This window comes from Seriola lalandi, unplaced genomic scaffold, assembly GCF_002814215.2.
Source record: "Seriola lalandi dorsalis isolate HSWRI2012SDOR001 ecotype SW California unplaced genomic scaffold, Sedor1 jcf7180002054671, whole genome shotgun sequence".
Taxonomy (NCBI): Eukaryota; Metazoa; Chordata; class Actinopteri; order Carangiformes; family Carangidae; genus Seriola; species Seriola lalandi.
This window is the reverse complement of record NW_019525224.1, coordinates 569,172-575,704: the sequence shown is the minus strand read 5'-3', so window position 1 is coordinate 575,704 and position 6,533 is coordinate 569,172. Positions and strand designations below refer to the sequence as shown.

General features: G+C 38.2%; 1 long non-coding RNA gene across 1 annotated transcript in view; it reads left to right on the top strand.

The window, feature by feature from the left end:
• The first annotated feature begins 10 nt into the window (after positions 1-10).
• The window catches only part of LOC147818251 (uncharacterized), a 9,495-nt gene continuing 2,972 nt past the window's right edge, over positions 11-6,533 (top strand). Inside the window, exon 1 of the long non-coding RNA XR_015438150.1 lies at positions 11-4,169. This is a non-coding gene — a long non-coding RNA (uncharacterized LOC147818251). The remainder of the gene's footprint in view (positions 4,170-6,533) is intronic.

Genomic DNA, 6,533 nt, shown 5'->3' with positions numbered 1-6,533 from the left:
GGGGGGGGGGGGGGGGGGGGGGTTGGCATACTTACTGGTGCGACTGTACCTGAAATTGATTTTTCCTGTTGGCATCCGGTGCCCAGCAAAGGCCACAGAATGTAAGCAAGCAATTGTGACTACACAGGCCATCGATCTGTGTGTTATGACTCTGCTTTGTGGTTTGACTGACAAGCGATGCAGGTCTGCTACACACTTAACAAAGAACAGTGACAATATGTTGGCATGCCACCATGCTGTGCACTTTACCTCACTCACAAAATCCTTTGTGTGCACCAAAGAACATGTCAGATTAACTTGACAGGTCAAACTAACAGACAGGTCAAACTAAATTGAGTTATTCATAATATGATAATGTTAGTAAATATTTTAAATATTTTTTTATTCCTGTGCAAGAAATACATTATTTGAAAATGTATGAATGAAATGGCTCATTTATTTTTGAATTGAATCAAAAAGAAAATTGGTTTAGTGACTAAAGAAATTACTTTTAGGGAATGTATGAGAACCGCTGTGGGGAGGGGAGCCCTCTCCTCTTCTTATATTGTAAAAAATAAAGAATAAAACAAATTCAGCAGTGGCAGAACACCACTGTTAGGGGGCTCAGAGGGTCCTGAGGTGATAATAATACAATATTAAATAATACTGTAATAGAAAAAAATAATAAAATGTTAATAATTATCAGTTTGATCAGATAATATAGTTAATTCTGTATAAGGTCAGTAGTGTCTGATTGTATGTTTGAGCCCATAATCCCAATGTAGCTATTTATGTAATTATTATTTGTTTCATGGGAAGGTTAAAATAGAATATAAATCCAGAGTGAAGAAAAGGCCAGTGTCTGCTCACTACCCTTTTAATCTTAAAATACTCTCCCCTTTTCTTACACCCCTTATGCCCAAATAATTTTCATACAGTCCCTTAGATTAGAATATTTAGTTTCTCCCTCATAGTGTGTTAAGTAACTTCAAGAGTTTCAATCAGAAGTAGTAATGAAACTTTGAAGTGTCCTCATTCACCCAGAAACGTCCCTTTAAACAAAGGACAGTTTGTGTAATGCAGCGTGCTAATGTTTTATGTTTAGTTCCTTCATGCTGTTGCATGTAAAAGCTTCGGTGAGCTGTCGTTCAGTGCGGTCCCAGCTGAGCTGTGGAGAGAACAAGGTTATAAACTGTAATGATGACTCAAGCAAGGTCATTTGCTCACATCATCTTATTGGCCTACCTCCCGGCTCATTTTGTTATCTGCAATGTGTTCACATAGTTCACTTTAACTCATCCTGATTGCAGATGGTTAATTTCTCTTTGTTATAGGTTCAGGAGAAACATTACAGCCACAACAGACACACTGAAATCTTATTCATCCATTCCAACCTTCCAAGATGCAAAAAACATTTTGTTTGTAATCAAAACACTAATTTAACAATGTAGCCTGTAGAATTTTGACTTTTTTCGCTTTTACTGTTTCTGAATAGCTTCCTCTTAAAAAAGTAGGATAAAATAAATCAGTCCCAGCAGCTGATCAGTAGTCAGCACAGGTTTCTTTTTACCCTCCCCTCGGCGTGATTTAATTAAGTAATATAGCTACCTCCTCATTAAGTCTTTCAGTCACCTTTTTAACTCACCAGTTTGTGTCCATCTGTTAATCTGTACCTGTCTGTGTAGTTTCTCCTCAGTAAACATCATGTTTAAATTACACACTGCAGTGGTTATGGTTTGCATCATGCATACAAACTCTTTACTGTGTGTGTGTAACAGTATGCCTCGGCCTTAGGACTACAATTGTAAAGAATAGGGCATTGCAGATTTATCTTAGTGATGTCCACAGGGTCATAAAGTTGACCTGAGTTTTAATAATCTGAAAAACAGAGAATTATTCCAAGAGTGGACAATGCACAAGATCCTCGAACAGTGACTGAGTATCTTGTCAAGTGGTGCCTTTGCTTTAATATTCATCAGGTTTTTTGAGGATGTGATTGTCACTGAATGTATTAAAGCCATAGTTCGACATTTTGGGAAATACTTGCTTTCTTGCCAAGAGTTCGATGACAGGATTGATACCATTCTCATGTCTGCTCAGTTAATATGAACCTACAGCCAGGAGCCGCTTATCTTAGCTTAGTTCACCATACAGACTAGGAAAACGTAAATTATCTAGCCCGTCTCTTGTGTTGTGTTGTGTTGCCTGTTTCGATTAAAAAAACATGTAAAACGACTACTTGCCATTTTACAAGAGGTTATGTGGCAGACTATTTCTTGGCCTGGTCCAGTTAAAATCCCAATGTGTTATTTTTACACACTAGGATCAAACAAACTAGATATAGGACGTGTTAATTAGTGAGCTTTATAGGCGCTGCTTGGGGGATTTTGTTAACATTGGACAGAGCAGGATTCTCCGCTGTTGCCAGGCTTTATGCTAAAATAAGCTAATAGACTCCTCGCTGTAGCTTCACATCTACCATACAGATAATAGAGTGGTAGAGATCTCCTCAAAGCCATCAAACTATTCTTTTAATGTTAATCATTTTATTTCAAGTTTTTTTATTGAGGCATTATAAGGTCACAAGCCAAAGAAGAAGCGAACATAGTCTCAAAGGAGAAGCACTCCCTTCTGTTTTTATATACCCGCATTAATTTATGTTATCTGTATATTAAAACAACAAACCTTACTAACAGGGAATGTTGTGAGTCTTGAGAGTATGTGTCAAATGGAAGCTTTAGGACTTCACTGAACCACATTATGTATGAGTCAATGCATCTATAATGCTTCTTTGCTGGCGCTGTAATACATGTCAAATATGTGCGATCAGTTAAAATGTTACTTCATGTAGGTGTGAGTGTGTGTGCGTGTGTGTATGTGCTAAGGCTCTGTGTATACTTGCATTCTTCCAGTTCCAGTTATTTTATATTACATTTGTTACCCATATTGTGAGCTGTGTGGGTCTTATCTGCTCTGCCCTGCATACCACAGTTACATTGCAACTGCATTATTTCTGTATTCTATATGCTCTTATCCCCAGATCCTGATGTATATCTTTATATTGTTTTCCTATTCAGTAGAGGCTCAGCATAGCACCCTCGCTGGATTTGGTTTAACATTTGGGCTCCATGTGGCCTGTTCTTCTCAAGGGCAGCAGGACAGATTAACACACATACAGACACACACACACACAAACTGCCTGATTGTGATAATCCCTCAACCAAGTTCACATTACATACTTATTGCCTCTCCACTACAACATGATCCAAGATGTGTAAGATACACAGTATAAAACAGAAGCATTATGAGGATTTGTGTGAATTTTAGTTACTGCATTAATGGTTGCTGATGTTTCTTCAGGTAATACATTTTCAGGATCTGTAAAACCAAACATACAACCGAAAGTAAATGTTCTCTTTAAAGTATTTTAAAGTGTGCCAAAACAATGACAACTGCTCATGTAACGCCATGTGATGGTTACACGATGGTTACCAGAAAATGTAAACGCACATTAATGACATCACATATGCTAAAAAAAAAAATATTGAAAAATGTCAGTGTCCAAATAGTTTTACCATCTTATGGAGACTGTATGTATGTGAAATATTTATCATGTTATTTTCTCAAATATAAACTATTTATATGACGACACGTGGCCTCATGTTGTTACTAGCGGCATGTTTTGAAATGAATGGATGTTCTTACAGCATGTTTGGGGAAAATGTTTGACATTGACATTAGAAGAAGGAAGAAAAACATAAAATGTGATCTGATATGAGCCCAGCAGGCTGCTGCTGTAACCTCTTCCTTAGACAGGAATTCTACACAAAATCTGTCCTGGAACCTCATGGGAGCCCACTGACTCAACCAGGAATATCAGACCTGAATCACTCACTGATAAGAAATATGCTTTTATACACTTGCATTGAAATCCTTTCTATGCACCTGTTCCCACTGCAGCTACCATACAAAAGCCGTGATTTAGAGTGTGTGTCTGTTGTCCTGGGTAAACCTTGTGTTCTTCTATTTGAAAGGATCGAGAGAGAGCATACCTGTGCACCAAATAAATCATGAAGGAGCTGAGCTCGGACTGTGCCTGCTGTGTGGGGGTTAATGAAGATGTGTATACCTTCAAGACTGTAATCCCCCCCGGCTAATGCATCATCACAGATGCACACAAGCATCACAAGGTTAGACCACAGTCAGTCAGCAGTGCAGAGGAGCACTGCGGTATGCATAGTAAAATATTAAATTGGATACAGTAGATAATGGGAGGCTCTCTATGGTTAATAGATGAGTTCACAGACTGCGTGCTGCACCTGTTGGTGCCTTTACTCTATTCATCTCCTGACCTGCCTTGTACATCCATTAATAATAAGCTCACTACAAGACCAGCTGGAGCCTCTCTGTGTTCCTGGTGGTAATTTGACATACCTGTACGTCATATGTCATCCAGTCTACCTGATTATTATCACTCCTCTGTTCAGCCAACAATGACATAGCCAATGATATATTCAAGACATTTCACTGTATATCTTGTTAATAATGGACTCGTCTGGCTGCCCACCATCGTCTGTCTTCCTGTCTGTCTGTCCACACATCCATCAGCTGATCCTTTGAAATTGTCTGTCCATACAGTGGCTTGTTTTAATGATAGATGAACTAAGCGAAAATAGTTCACCGGTACTCCACATCTGTGACGTGCTGCACTAAACCTGTCCTGCTCCATTTATTAATGATAGTGTGTCGTCATGCTGTAATAGACAGGAATGTGCACTTTACATCCCCATCAACTGTTCAAGACTTTAATTCATAAGTGTAGCAGTTTTAGTCAACGCCAGACTTGTGTGCCATCCAGGAATATTCTGTGCAGATCAGAAAAACGTGTTTGTTTTTTTTAAAACAAAACTTCAAATACTTCAAACAGGAGTGGTAGTCTGTTGTATTTTGATGGCATAAGTCAGACACTGAAAACATATTCTTTTTACTCTGAGAAATTGGGACCTACATTATTTTTATTTTATTTATTTATTTATTTTTTTATTTTTTGACAAAGTTCACAAGGATCAGTCTGAGTATCTGTGTTTTTGTCCTTGGTTTTCTCAGCTGGAAAAAGGTTATTTCACCAATTTCAGAGTTGACCTCTGTAGATAATAAGGAATTTTGTTGTTTGTTCAGTCATGAATTTTTATTGTTACAGAGAAATACTGAAGATTTGAAACCAGGTTTTTAGGGATTTAAAGTTCTACATATAAAAACAGAAAATCATGCTTTTGCTGTATTTTTATGGTACATACTCAGTCTGCCAACACAGTATATTACAAAGCCTATATAGTTAAGGACTGCAACTTTTATGACAGGAGCAGCTCTGACAATTTCTCCATGATTAGTCAACAGGTATAAGCACATAAATCGACCAAATTGTTTGATAGCTTGTAAAACTGGATTTTCTTTTTCACTTTGTGATTAAAGCAACCTAAACATTTTGCAAAGCACAGCTCACTCATTTAATTGTTGATCATAGCACTTAACTGCTTCCTTGATTATAGTCAACAAGCTGATGTAATATGGCTTTACCACCATTTTAATCATGATTTACTTAAGCTGCCTTCAACAGCTGCAGATAATGACTTCTTTCCAAAACCACTTTATCCCTTATTTGTATAACCTTGTACACTATAATCAACAGCAGCCAGATGTGTATGTTCTCTCATTAATGCAGCTTAATCCTTATAAGGTCAACCTGGAGAATGGACAACATCCATCTCTGCTATCTCTTACCCTTTGTTTTTCCAGCACCTCAGTTATCAAAGTAGAAATATGGACATCCATTTTCCTCCTTTAATGAAAGCAGTATCACAGATAAAAGGCAAGGTGAGTGGGGGGATATAGAAAGAGATATCAAACTCATTTCATTTTTGGGGAACTATTAATGTGCCTTGGTAAGCAGCAGAGCCACTCTGAAAACTCTTCAACTGGAGAATGTAAGAAAAATTGGTTCCTTATCTTGTCATAAAGACTAATACAGTAAAACAGTTCACCTCTCATTTTTAGTAGGAATCGCTACTGGAATTAACCTTTGACCTGCTCTTTGGTCAAAAAGTAGATGACAGGGCACGGAGAGGAGGAGAGGAAAAGCTCTGATGACAGACGGTAAGACAAACAGAGAAAAAATATCCTAGTGTTTAGGGAGTTCAACAACCAGATGGTCTTGAAATTCACTGTAGTTCCATAACTGTGCAGGCATGAGATAGAGCAGTAAATGGAGGGAGGAGACAGCAGGTGAAGAGACAGGAACATATAGTAGGTAGTGGAAAACACAATACAGATTGTGCAGTATACGTTATTCCAGAAAATGTCAGAGTTACAGAGTGGATGAGAGGGTTAACAATGGAAGCACAAGACAAAAATACAGACTCTAAGGCACCGGAGGAAAAGACAAAAGTTCAAGTCAAACTGTATCCTTTTGGGAAATGTTGCGTAGCCAGATGGCTCTGGGCTTAGAGCAGTATCGTGGTCCCAGAGTCCAGGACAGGCAGCCCTCCACCGCCCAC